Consider the following 15272-nt stretch of genomic DNA (forward strand, 5'->3'; position numbering starts at 1 on the left):
CATTCAAAGCATTAGTTCAGAGGCTGACACTAAGAGGAAACCATTAATTTCTGCTATTATCATCATCATCAACATTATTGTCAACATCATCATCTAAAAGGCATACCTTAATACTCTACATTGAGAAGACTCTTCCCTTAATGGTTACTATTTGTCTTGATAATGCATTATTTAAAATTTTACTTAATTTGCTCTTTTTTTGTTTGAGTTTTATTTTGATTTCTGCTTGATCATTATGTTTTCCTAAGGCAAAATCTTTACAGTTGTTTTACTGAAAAAATGATCATTTTTTAAATGTTGGAGATTGGTAAGCTCTCTTAGGGGAGCAAAAAACAATATCAAATTATATCCAGCTTTAAAAACTCAGCTGAAATGTCTGGAAAGTATGAATAATCTTTTCATCTTCAGGAGTGAATTTATATTTTCTTCCTTATGATAAACATTATGTTTAGTACATTCCAACATTATGATTAGTACAAAAAGTCAAATAGCGAAAGACAAGTACTGCAAAATATCAGTAACACATAGAGTCTAAAAAGCAAAATTATAGAAACAGGAATTAGGAGTGGGGGAAATCAGAAGATGTTAAACAAAAGGTATAAACTTCTGATTCTAATATGAATAAGTTCCAGGGATCTAAGTTATAGCATAGAGACTATAGTAAGTAATATTGTATCATATACTTGCAAATTGCTAAGTGGGTAGTTCTTAGATATTCTCAACACACAGGCACACACACACACACAAACAAAAAAAATGGTAATTATGTGAGATGATGAAATATGTTAAATAACTTTTTAGTAATCACTTCACAATATATGCTTGTATTAAATCATCACGTTGTACACTTTAAACTTAGACAATGTTATATCCAGAGGTGGATTAAGGTCGGTTGGGGCCTCGGGCACAGAAGAAAATATTTGGCCCCTTAAAAAAAGAAAGAGACAGGAAAAATAAAAATTCATGTTAACCATATTTTAAATAAATAAAAAATATTATGTACTATTAATGTTAAAATTGCACATAAGAAACCAATTTTGATGTCATTAGAAAAAAGTGTCAAGTTGGAGTTTTGCGGGGCCCTTCAGAAGTCGGGGCCCAGGGTGTGTGCCTGGTGCACCCACTGTTAAATCTGCCTCTGGTTATATCAATTATATTTCCATAAACTTGGGGAGGGCAAACATTCCAAAAGGGGTAGAAGGTCTTTTACAAAAAGGACCCATATTGATTTCCTCACTTTTTAGGCCGCCTTTGAGAGACAACTGATAATATAAAGAGATACTGTGGTCGATCCACCTAAAATAATAAGTAAAGTCTGAGTTTAAGAGTAATGTTTCAACAAGGAAATATTGGTTGAGAAACACAGAAATAAGAGCCATATTATTTCTTGGAACTTATTTCATTATATATTTTAGGTTGTTCACCCATTTTTCCAATCTCAGAGCATTGCTTTGCACCATACGCTCTCATAAGTAACACTAAAGGCAAGACAAATACTCAGACTGTGACCTCCCACCTAACATGTGATTTGTAAGGAAGGGTGCTTTTTAAACTATACTTAACTGTGGATCTCTGCTATTTTCTAAATTGTGTCTTTTCCCACTTTGTTCTACCCCATCTTCTTGAAAGATCATATTCTGTAAAAATTACTTGACTCTTCCTAAGGCGACAGAAGTGCTCTGTCTCAATTGAAGTATTAATTTTTTGTGTTACATATTGCTCAGAACTCATTGAATTATTATATAGTTAAAACCTATGCATAAATTAAAAAGAGTGATACATGTTGATGTCTTTTGTTTACATTTTAAGATGGAGTTTTACACATTTTTCTTTCTTAACACAGAGACATAAGTTGTATGCTTACTTCTAATTCAATCAAAATGGATTAAACTTGAAAGTCTAGAATGTGTGGCAACATTGTCCCCTTAAAGCAGCATATACATTACAAGAGTGATATTTGTGAGGAAAATTGCAGCCCATCACTGAAAACAAAAAGAAGTCAGGGCTTCTCAGTGATATTTCCATGGAGTTAACATCGTTCCTTATTTGTTATATCTTAAAACCAATGAAAATTTTAATCTGTGTAGAGTATCTAAGATTTGGAATGGCCCAGTAAACATCTCACATTACTCCCAACATACTTAACAAATTAAGAAAAATACAAGTAAAAGCCTAAATGTCAGCTTTCCAAGGCTACATTAACAGATATAGTTTAAATGAGACTCAAATGGACTGACCTTTTGTCCAGGCCTGGGAGGGCCCAACTGAGAAAGAGTTTAAGTTTGCAGAGCAAATACTTTCTTTCATTCTATTCTCTGTCTTACACTGGTTTGAAATGGAGATAGAAGAAGAGACAAAATTCTCAGTGCTTATATCTTTTGGTAGATTAGCTCAGCTCAGTCAAGTAGAAAAATGTGTTAATAAGGGCTTTTACCGAGCAACCAGATAATTGGCTCTACCTGAGAGAGTAATAATAAGGGGAAGAGAAAAGAAGTGTTTAGAGAACACTGAAATCAGAAGTGTGAAGGGAGGTTATTTTCTATGTAACAAAGAATTAAAAGACATATACATAAAATATGTGAAATCAGTTTATAAATTGTAGATATCACTAACCTCAGTCCTGAACCTGACGTAAGGCAGATCACTATCATTGGATTTTAGTGATTTATAAATTCATCAAAAGAGTTTTTTTTGGACTAAGAAAGATTTTTAAAATTTTATTAAAATACCAAAACATCATTGCAAAAAAGAAATAAAATTATAAAGTACATCCATCAAATATTGCTTGGTTAAAAGGGTATTTGTCAATCACTGTATATTATTTCCCAAACCATGTTAAAGGAATACAAGTGGTTATCTGCTGCTGGAATTAAGGGCAAGTACAAGGTCAGGGGACATCTGTAAGTTTAATAGGATTATTATTACTCAGAGGTAAGAAAGAGTAGAGACAGAAATCAGTCACAGTGGAGGACAATGAAACCTGCTTGAGGTGTGATATTGCTAATGAAATCTCCAGGCTTCTTGTTGTCTATCTAAATTCCCCAATGGTTTATTATTTCACTCAGGATAAATGCTCAAACCCTGTTTATGACCTACAAAGTCTTAATTGATAAGGCCTCCCAGACCTCTTCCACTTTCAGCCCTCATCTACCACTACTTGCCCCTTTATTCGGTCCATTCCAGGTGCACTTGCCCCTTTGAGATCCCTCAGACACAGCAGGTAGGACCCATCTGACAGTGTAGCTCAGGGGTCGGGGACCTATGGCTCATGAGCCAGATGTGACTCTTTTGATGGCTGCATCTGGCTTGCAGACAAATCTTTAATAAAAATAATAATGTTAAAAATATAAAACATTCTCATGTATTACAATCCATTCATTTCCTACCGCTCATGTTCATGGTTGCAGGTGGCTGGAGCCAATCACAGCTGTCCTCTGGGACAACACCAAATTTTTATTGGATAATGCTTAATGTACATGGGTCATTGTATGGCTCTCACGAAATTACATTTTAAATTTTGTGGCATTCATGGCTCTCTGCCAAAAAGGTTCCCGACCCTTGGTGTAGCTTATATCTTTACTTCAAGAACTTTTTTAAGTATCACTTTCTAATAATGAATACTTTCTGACTCTCTTTCTTGTTACTTGTTTTCTATGAGACTTATTGCCTCTAACCACATAATATACATACTTACTATGCCAGTGTTTGAATTCACTGAATGAAATAGAAATCCCATGAAAGCAGTTATTTTTGTCTCTTATTTACTCATATTATCTAATGAGTAAATGTGTAGCCTCACGTAGAACTATTAAAGCAAAGGACATTTAGGATTCCCTGATGCTGTTGGATACAGATCTTCTGTCTGTCAGTCTGTCATACCTCTGGTACATGCTGCCAACTTATCGAACAGAAGCAATTATCCTCAAGAACAACTGAGGTTTTTTCCTAGGTTAACACTCCAAAAACCTTATTGCTTAACTCTTTCTCTAGTGCTATCTCTATAGTTCCTGGTTTCAGTATAGGTCAGAACTATTCCTCAATTTCTGGTCCTTTCATATTTATGATTGGTTTGGGCCTCTTGCCCTTCCACCTGAATCTTTTTTGTTACATCCTTGCTCACCATCCATCCCAGATCACCTGTCATTCTGCCCAAAGGGGAAGAATAGACAGCAGCTTGATTACATTCTTAAAATATGCAGCCTTCAGAGTACTAATTTCTCCCTACAATTTTGTATTCATAGCCATGTGTGCATTTTAAAAATCCAAGATGTAACATGCAGAATATAAGGAGGAGAGGCACCTTTTTTCCCCACTTTTCTTCATTTTAATCATATCATTTTCTCTGTTCTTCAGTAGTTTTTTTTTCTGCTTTATATTGCATTATTTTCTGCTTGCCTTAGGACCTCTCTTCCCAGACAGTGTCCTGGTGGCCTGTTTCCCATATTATGCCTCTCTGTATGTTAAATTTCAGAAGCAGGTATCAGGTGCAAGCATCTGAAACAATTTATCAGCCAACGAGATGCAATGGTGATCACTGGGTGGAAGCCAAGTCTGAAGCTGGTGTGGGGACAGGAGCCATGACTCAGCTGACTCATGAAGCGTTCCTACTCTTCCCCAGATATAACCCAGGTCACTCAAGAGGAAGAGAAGAGGAAGCCAACGCTACCTCCAGCAGTTAATTGGGAAAACAAGCCAACGTGCTACCCAAAAGTTGAGATCACAAGACTTCCTGCTTCAGATTCGGAACCTCAATCCTGTGTTTGGAGGATCTGGACCAGCTCTCACCGGACTTTGGAACTTAGGAAACACTTGTTACATGAACTCGATACTGCAGTGCCTCTGTAATGCTCCACATTTGGCTGATTATTTTAACCAAAACTTTCACCAGGAAGATATTAACAGGTCAAATCTTTGGGGCATAAAGGTGAAGTGGCGGAAGAATTTGGCATAATCATGAAAGCACTGTGGATAGTACAGTATAGGTATATCAGTCCAAAAGACTTTAAAACCACCATTGCGAAGATCAATGAACAGTTTGCAGGATACAGCCAGCAAGATTCGCAAGAACTGCTTCTGTTTCTAATGGATGGTCTCCACGAAGATCTAAATAAAGCTGATAATCGGAAGCGATATAAAGAAGAAAATAATGATCATCTTGTTGACTTTAAAGCGGCAGAACATGCTTGGCAGAAACACAAGCAGCTCAATGAATCTATTATTGTTCCCTTCTTTCAAGGTCAATTCAAATCCACAGTACAGTGCCTCACCTGTCACAAAAAGTCAAGGACCTTTGAGGCCTTCATATACTTGTCTATCCCACTAGCATCCACAAGTAAATGTACATGTATTACAGGATTGCCTTAGGTTATTTTCCAAAGAAGAAAAACTCACAGATAATAACAGGTTTTACTTCAGTCATTGCAGAGCTTGAAGGGATTCTCTGAAAAAGAGAAATCTGAAAGTTGCCACCTGTGCTTTTAGTGCATCTGAAACATTTTTCATATGATGGCCGGTGGAAGCAAAAATTATAGACATCTGTGGACTTTCCCTTAGAAAATCTGGACTTGTCGCAGTATGTTATTGGTCCAAAGAACAATTTGAAGAAATACAACTTGTTTTCTGTTTCAAATCACTACGGTGGGCTGGATGGAGGCCACTAACCACCTATTGTAAAAATGCATCAAGACAGCGGTGGTTTAAATTTGATGATCATGATATTATAATATGATGTGGAGTAGAAGTCATAGAGCCAAAAAGAAAAAAAAAAAAGAGCAAGATAGCAACTTTTCACCGCATTGAAATTTTATTCTGGGAATAGAATGAATTATTTTTAAATCTTAGTGTCATCATTTGCTAAGACTTGACAGACACTTTCACTTCTGTCTTTATCTGGGAATAATAAAACCTGCCTCTCCCAACAATGGCCAACAGGCTCTAAGGTCCCTCTGCACCTATGCCATGATCCCAGCCAACTGAACTTCATGCTTTTCAGTAATACTCTCCCCCTGGGTGTGGATAGGACCTGTGGTTGGAATCTAATCAATTGAATTTGGCAAAGGTAAGTGATGGATGTTACCCCTGAGGTTATGTCACTTTAAATAAAACTCTATCTTGCTAGCAGGCTAACCCTAGAGACTCTCCCTCCTGATTTGGTGGAGAAAATGACATGCTGGGAAAGTCAGCATGACTAGGAATTGCAGCTGTCACTAGGAACTGGGAGCAGCCTCTAGCAGCTAAGAATGACATCCAACCTCCAGCCAGCCTGCATTTCAGACACTCAATCCTACAACTGCGAAGATATGAATGTATCCAAAAACCAGAGTGAGCATGAAAACAGATTCCTTCTCAGTCCAGCATCTAGATACACTAGACCTTTATTGCAATCTTATGAGACCTTAAGCAAATAAAGCAGCTAGACTGGGCCCAGACTCCAGACCCGCAAAGCCTTTGAGATAATAGATTTGGGTTGATTTAACCTTTAAATTTGTGGTGACTTGCTATACTAGTGGCTTTCCTATGCAAGTACATTTAGAAAATACTGTATAAACTGAACTTGGCCCCCTGAATTTCTACCAAATGAGGCCATTTCCCCTCCTTTTCCAGCCACATTTTACTTTAACAGGATTGGGCAACTGCCAGTTCCTAAACTAAGACATGTCGTAACCTTCATGCTTCTGCTTGAAAATGGAACTGAGCCAGTTTGATTATCTTAATGCCATTAAAACTAAGAAATGCCCTAAATCTATCAGACTTTTGGGAAGATCAGGTTGGCGAACATAAATGATTGTGTTTACTACAGCATGTAATTTTATCTTAATGTAAGCTATTTATTTATTTATTTTTTTTTTTTTTTTTTGACAGACACAGAGAGAGAGTCAGAGAGAGGGACAGATAAGCACTGATAGAAAGGAGAGAGATGAGAAGCTTCAATTCTTTGTTGTGGCACCTTAGTTGTTCATTGATTGTTTTTTCCTGTGTGCCCTGTCAGGTAGGGGATGTCTATAGCAGAGCAAGAGACACCTTGTTCAACTTAATATTTCATACTTATAAAACATTTTTTAGACAATTAAATTTAATAGAGTGACATTGGTCATCTAGAGTACATAGATTTTGAGAAAACATTTCCACATCATTTGGACAGTCGATTAGGCCATATAATCATCAACCAAAGTCAAATTATCTTCCATCACCCTATATGTGTTCCTCTTTATGCCTCTCCCCTCTCCCCAACAACTTTTCTCTCCTCCTTTCCCCTCCCCCTGGTAACCACTGCACTTTTATCTCTGTCCATGAGTCTCAATTTTGTGTGCCACCTATGTATGAAATCATACAGTTCTTAGTTTTTACTGATTTACATATTTCACTCAGTATAATGTTCTCAAGGTCCATCCATGTTGTTGTATATGATCCGATGTCATCATTTCTTATGGCTGAGTAGTATTCCATAATATATATATATATATATCACATCTTATTTATCCAATCCTCTATTGAAGGGCATTTTGGTTAATTCTATGTCTTGACCACCATGAACAATGCTGCGATGAACATGGGGGTGCATGTATCTTTATGTACCCATGTTTTTGAGTTATGGGGGTATATACCCAGTAGAGAGATTGCTGGGTCATATGGTAGTTCTGTTCTTAATTTTTTGAGGAACCACCATAGTTTCTCCATAATGGTATACAACATTCTTAAACTGTTTTTTTTTAACTTAGTAGTTATGTTAGTTCAGTTGATAAAAGAAGCATTAATTATTACATTATTTTTAAATACACTTGTAATGGCAATTTCATGCTGGATTCATTATAAGGAAGGCAGTTTGTAACAAATACTTGTGGAGATACCCAAAGAATTCCCTGGTTATTGTTACTAGAACAATGAAGACAAAACATATACACTAGCATGATAGTTTATTTTTGTGTCAAGTTGGCTGGGACTCAGTGCCCAGATATTTAGTCAAACATTATTCTAGGATTTCTATAAAGGTATTTTTTTAAATTTGAGATTAACATTTAAATTATTGGACTTTGAGAAAAGCTGGTTAGCCTCATAATGTGGTTGAGCCTCATCTACTTAGTTCAAGGAATAAGTGGAACAAAGAGTGACCTTTCTTGAGCAAGAATAAATTCTGTCATCAAACTGCCATTGAACTGGGGCTGTGATTCTTCTCTGGATCTCCAGCCTACAAGCCTATCCTGCAGATTTTGGACTTGCACCTCTGCAATCATGTGAGCCAATTTCTCAAAATAAATAACAATATACATACATAAATATTTCCTATAGTTTTGCTTCTCTGGAAAACCCTGACTAATACAGCTGTCTCTGTCAGAAGAAATTTTTTTCTAAATATTTGTTCTAAAAATATTTGTTTATTCTAAATAACAATTTTCTAACAATAAAAAAAAAGAAATTGGACTAAGTATCTTCAAATCTCTTATAGCCAGAATTTCTATGAGTTACAATTAAAGGTTTTATTTTCAAAGGATTGTGATATATAAAAAATTTGGTAAGTTATGTTTTATTTCCAATGTTGATCATTAATAATATAATCCTTAGTAAGTGCTAAGGGACAACAGTTGTACTTATATACAAATTAACCAAATATATATTCTTGAACTGAACAAAACAACTGATAATTGGTAAAGATTTTGTTAAGAGTCATTGCTTTGATTGAAATTATATTTATTTTCATAGTTATGCCATTTTTACAATGTTATTTTGTCTTAAAAGCTAGTGATCTAAGCAGAATTCACATGCATGTGTCATCAAAAGCATTTACATAAGACAAAAAAATGATTTTTTTTTTCTTGATCATCCATATATGTTGGCAACTATGTTTTTTAAACAAATGGCACTATGGTAAATTATCCAAAATGTAGAAATCATGGCATGAACCTGAAAACTTTGTGCAGATGCTTATAATGACATGTTTATGATCACAGACCACTTGCACATTCAGAGAATGATACAACCTTCTGTCATTTATATGGGGAGGTTTCTTTTAGCAGTGTTTAATGATGCTGCTTTATTTTTAGGATGATGTATTTCCTAGGAAGTAAATTTGTTATATTTGGTTGTTTTAATCTTTAAGCTTTAAGGTTAAATATTTCCCAGAGAGCCTGACCAGGTGGTGGCGCAGTGGATAGAGCATGGGACTGGGATGCAGAGGACCCAGGTTTGAGACCTTGAGGTCGCCAGCTTGAGCGCAGGCTCATCTGGTTTGAGCAAAGCTCACCAGCTTGGACCCAAGGTTGCTGGCTTGAGCAAGTGTCATTCAGTCTGCTGATAGTCCGCGGTCAAAGCACATATGAGAAAGCAATCAATGAACAACTAAGGTGTCACAACACGCAATGAAAAACTAATGACTGATGCTTCTTATCTCTCCGTTCCTGTCTGTTCCTGTCTATCCCTCTCTCTGACTCTCTCTCTGCCTTTGAAAAATAAAATCTCAGAGAAATTTTTAAAGGAAAGTATTAATTTTGAGTTTAACAAAAGAGTTTAAAAATATTTTGGGCTTAAAGATGTTTACTAAACTAGCTTTTCAGATATCAATAAAATTTTAATTTTATCCATAGAGCTTTCAATTCTGTCAGAAAGAAATAACTTTATTTTGTTATATAGACAAAATATTGTTTGAAGTAAAAAATAAATGTTTGTATTAAGATATATGAATTTGAATATTAAGTTAATTATCCTTGAAATGTTAGTTATAGAATAACAGGTAAAATAGACCATTCAGGAAAAAACAGTCTCTTATTCCAAAGGCACAAACTAATCAGCTTGAGGTGTAAAGGACTTTAAGATGATATTAATGGGTAGCTAGTGACTTGGAATGTTGAGTGATGATTCCAAGAAAAACAGATAAATCATTTGACATAATATAAATATAAATCACTGTCAGAAACATGAATCATAACCATCTATTTCTTGGTTTTTTAATTGTAAATTATCTAAAGCTCTAATATTCCAGTGTCTGAGCCACAATTCTGAACACAGTTGCAGAGTTTCTATGACTTACATATGGAGAAAAACATATAGGTCTTACTTCACATGTAATATATTTTTTTATAAATTTTTATTAATTTTAATAGGGTGACACCAATAAATTGGGGTACATATGTTCCAAAAAAACACCTCCAGGTTATCTTGTCATTCAATTATGTTGCATACCCATCACCCAAAGTAAGATTTTCCTCCGTCACCTTCTATCTGGTTTTCTTTGTGCCTTTCCCTTCCCCCTTCCCATCTCCCTTTCTCTCCCCCTCCCCATAACCACCATATCCTTGTCTATGTCTCTTAGTCTCATTTTTATGTCCCACCTATGTATGGAATTACAGAGTTTTAAGTTTTTTCTGATTTCACTCCGTATAATGTTATCAAGATCCATCCATTTTGTTATAAATGATCTGATGTCATCATTTCTTATGGCTGAGTAGTATTCCATAGTACATATGGAATACTTTATCCAGTCATCTATTGAAGGGCTTTTTGTTGTTTCCATGTCTTGCCACTGTGAACAATGCTGCAATGAACATGGGGCTACATGTGTCTTTACGTATCAATGTCTGTGAGTTTTAGGGGTATATACCCAGTAGAGGAATTGTTGGGTCATATGGTAGCTCCATTTTCAGTTTTTTGAGGAACAACCATACTTTCTTCCATAATTGTTGTACTACTTTACATTCCCAACCAACAGTGAGGGTTTCTTTTTCTCCACAGCCTCTCCAACACTTATTATTACCTGACTTGTTGATAATAGCTAATCTAACAGGTGTGAGGTGGTATCTCATTGTAGTTTTGATTTGCATTTCTCTAATTGCTAAGGAAGATGAGCATCTTTTTATATATCTGTTGCCATTTCTATTTCTTCCTGGGAGGAGTGTCTGTTCATGTCCTCTTACCATTTTTTTTATTAGATTGTTTGTTTGTATGTTGTTGAGTTTTATGAGTTCTTTGTATATTTTGGATATTAGGCCCTTATCTGAGCTGTTGTTTGAAAATATCAATTCTCATTTAGTTGGCTGTCTGTTTATTTTGTTGTCAGTTTCTTTTGCTTAGAAAAAACTTCTTAGTTTGATGTAGTCCCATTCATTTAGCTTTGCCTTCACTTCCCTTGCCTTTGGGGTCAAATTCATAAAATGCTCTTTAAAACCAAGGTCCATGAGTTTAGTACCTATGTTTTCTTCTATGTAATTTATTTTTCAGGTCTTATATCTATTTCAGATCTTTGATCTGTTTTGAATTAATTTTAGTACGAGGGGACAAACTGTAGTTGAGTTTCATTCTTTTGCATGTGGCTTTCCAGTTTTCCCAACACCATTTGTTGAAAAGGCTTTCTTATCTCCATTGTGTGTTGTTGGCCCCTTTATCAAAAATTATTTGACCATATATTTGTGGTTTTATTTCTGGACTTTCTATTTGGTTCCATTGGTCTGAGTGTCTATTTTTCTGCAAATACCATGCTGTTTTGATTGTCGTGGCTCTATAATATAATTTGAAGTCAGGTATTGTAATGCCCTCAGCTTTGTTCTTTTTCCTTAGAATTGCTTTGGCTATTCAGGTGTTTTTATAAAAAAATAAATCTGATGATTTTTTTGTTCCATTTCTTTAAAAAATGACATTGGAATTTTGATGGGAATTGCATTGAATTTGTATATTGCCTTGGTAATATGGTCATTTTGATTATATTTATTCTTCCTATCCAAGAACAAGAAATATTTTTTCATTTCATTGTATCTTTTTTAATTTCCCTTAACAATGGTTTGTAGTTTTTGTTATATATGTCCTTTACATTGTTTGTTATGTTTATTCCTAGGTATTTTATTTTTATTGTTGCAATCGTGAAGGGAATTATTTTTTTGAGTTTGTTTACTAATGTTTCATTTTTTGCACATAGAAAGGCTATGGACTTTGGTATAATAATTTTGTATCCTGCGACCTTACTGTATTGGTTTATTGTTTCTAGTAATCTTTTTGTGGAGTCTTTGGAGTTTTCGATGTATAGGATCATATCATCTACAAAAATAAAACCTTTACTTCTTCTTTTCCAATATGAATGCCTTTTATTTCTTTATCTTTTCCGATTGCTTGGGCTAGAACTTCTTGCACCACGTTAAATAAGAGTGGAGAGAGTGGACAATCCTATCTTGTTCCTGATTTAAAAGGGAAATTCCTCAGTTTTATGCCATTTAATATGATGTTAGCTGATGGTTTATCATATATGGCCTTTATCATGTTGAGATATTTTCCTTCTATACCCATTTTGTTGAGAGTCTTAAACATAAAATTGTGTTGTATTTTATTGAAAGCCTTTTCTGCATCTATTGATAAGATCATGTGGTTTTTGTTCTTTGTTTTGTTGATATGGTGTATTACGTTAACCGTTTTACGTATATTGAACCATCCTTGAGATTCTGGGATGAATCCCACTTGATCATGATGTATTATTTTTTAATATATTGTTGTATTCAATTTGTTAGTATTTTATTTAGCATTTTAGCATCTGTATTTATTAGACATATTGTTTTTTTTGTTGTTTTTTTTGCCGTCCTTGCCAGGTTTTAGCATGAGGGTTATGTTGGCCTCATAAAATGTGTTTGGAAGTATTGCTTCTTCTTCAATTTTTTGGAAGACTTTGAGTAGAAGAAAAGCCAAGTCTTCTTTGAATATTTGATAGAGTTCACTAGTATAGCCATCTGGGCCAGACTTTTATTTTGGGGAGGTTTTTAATAGTTTTTTTCTATTCCCTCCCTGATAATAAGTCTGGTTAGGCTTTCTGCTTCTTCATGACTCAGTCTAGAAAGGTTGTATTTTTCTAGGAATTTATCCATTTTTTCTAGATTGTTGAATTTGGTGGCATATAGTTTTTCATAGTATTCTACAATAATTTTTTGTATATCTATGATGTCTGTGGTGGTTTCTCCTCTTTCATTTTGGATTTTGTTTATATGAGTTCTTTCTCTTTTTCCCTTGGTGAGTCTTGCCAAGGGTTTGTCAATTTTGTTGATCTTTTAAAAGAACCAGCTCCTTGTTTTATTAATATTTTCTATAGTTTTTCTGTTCTCTATTTCATTTATGTCTGCTCTGATTTTTATTATTTCCTTTCTTTGGCTGGTTTTGCATTGTCTTTGTTCTTCTTTTTCTAAATATATAAGACAGCTACTGATTGACCTAAAAACAAAAACTGACAAAAATACAACCATACTTGGAGACCTCAATATACCGCTGATGTTTCTAGATTATTCATGCAGACAGAAAATCAATAAAAAAATATTGGCCTTAAATGAAACACTAGAGCAATTGGACATGATAGACATCTACAGGATATTTTATCCCAAAGTGACAGAGGATACATTTTTCTCTAGTGTATATGACATTCTCAAAAAATTGACCATATGTGGGCCACAAAAATAACATCAGCAAATTCAGAAAGAATGAAATTGTACCAAGCATATTTTCTGATCATAAAGCCTTGAAACCAGAATTCAACTGACCAGGTGGTGGCGCAGTGGATAGAGCATCGGACTGGGATGCAGAGGACCCATATTCAAGACCCTGAGGTCGTCAGCTTGAGCGCAGGCTCATCTGGTTTGAGCAAGGCTCACAACTTGGAACCAGGGTTGCTGGCTCAAGTAAGGGGTTACTCGATCTGCTGAAGGCCTGCGGTCAGGGCACATGTGAGAAAGCAATCAATGAACAACTAAGGTGTCACAACAAAAAACTGATGATTGATGCTTCTCATCTCTCTCCATTCCTGTCTGTCTGTCCTTATCTATCCCTCTCTCTGACTCTCTCTCTGTCCCTGTAAAAAAAAAAAAAGAGGTAAAAAAACCCCACAAATATGTGGAAACTAAACAACATACTTTTAAAAACTCAGAGGGTCAAAGAAGAAATAAGCGCAGAGATCAAAAGATATATACAGAAAAATTAAAATGACAATACAACATATCAGAATCTCTGGGATGCAGCAAAAGTAATAATAAGAGGAAAGTTCATATCACTTCAGGCCTATATGAACAAATAAGAGAGAGCCCAAGTAAACCACTTAACTTCACACCTTAAGGAACACACATAATACATTTACTGCCTGCCTCTGTGTCTCTCATATATACACTACCATGCACATTAAAACGCACTTTCTAAAAATTCAGTGGAGCACATAAGAAACAGTTTGAAAAAAACAGAAATTTTACCAATTATGTTAACTTCATTTTAGACTTAATATTTCAAAATATTGCATAAGAAATTTTCATCAATCTACATATTTATTGTACTGGCAGTCATTACTAAACTTTAAGTTCATAAAGCAATGGAGACGAATTGTGAGCTAAATTATGTGCTGTCTTTCAGTTTTAAATCTCTAAAATGAACTATGAACACTTTTTACCTATACAAATTTGAGTGTTGTTTAAATAAAGTATAAATTTAGGAACATAAATAAATTTTATGTATCCATTTTAAAAATTCCAAACACTATCAAGTACTTGCATTGGTATAAACTGTGACAGCCAATAGTAAAACTAGAAATTACAAATTGATAATATTTTTATCTTTTATGTGCCCCATAAATTGTGACTTTCTTTTTCTTTTTCTTTATTTTCTTATTTTCCAAATGAAAGGAGGGGAAATAGAGAAACAGACTCCCCATGTGCCCAACCAGGATTCACCTAGCACCCCCCATCAGGGGCCAATGTTCTGCCCACCTAGGGCCATGCTGGCATCTGACCTATTGTTTATTTTTTTCTTTTTGTATTTTACTGAAGTGAGAAGCAGGGATGCAGACAGACAGACTCTCACATGCAACCGACCAGGATCCACCTGGCATGCCTATCAGGGGGCAAATCTCTGCCCATCTGGGCCATTGCTCTGATGTGACCGGAACCATTCTAGTGCCTGAGGTGGAGGCCATGGAGCCATCCTCAGTGCCAGGGCCAACATTGCTCCATTGGAGCCTTGGCTGTGGGAGGGTAAGAGAGAGACAGAGAGAAAGGAAAAGGGTAAGGTGGAAAAACAGATGGGTGCTTCTCCTGTGTGCCCTAGCTGGGAATTGAACCCAGGGCTTCCACACGCTGGGCTGACACTCTACTGCTGAGCCAACTGGCCAGACCCACATCTGAGCTATTTTTAATGCCTGACTTAGAGGCTCCATGAAACCATCCTCAGCACCCTGGGCCAATGCACTTGAACCAACTGAGCTATGGATGTGGGAAGAGAAAAGACAAATAGTGAGAGAGAGAACAGGGAGATGGTGAGGGATGGAGAATCAGATG

The 15272-nt window shown here is 35.5% G+C and overlaps 1 pseudogene; it reads left to right on the forward strand.

The window, feature by feature from the left end:
• The first annotated feature begins 4593 nt into the window (after positions 1-4593).
• On the forward strand, positions 4594-5728 carry LOC136379567 (ubiquitin carboxyl-terminal hydrolase 8 pseudogene; annotated as a pseudogene).
• Positions 5729-15272: the final 9544 nt, after the last annotated feature.

The sequence above is a fragment of the Saccopteryx leptura genome, chromosome 8 (assembly GCF_036850995.1).
Source record: "Saccopteryx leptura isolate mSacLep1 chromosome 8, mSacLep1_pri_phased_curated, whole genome shotgun sequence".
NCBI classification, from domain to species: domain Eukaryota; kingdom Metazoa; phylum Chordata; class Mammalia; order Chiroptera; family Emballonuridae; genus Saccopteryx; species Saccopteryx leptura.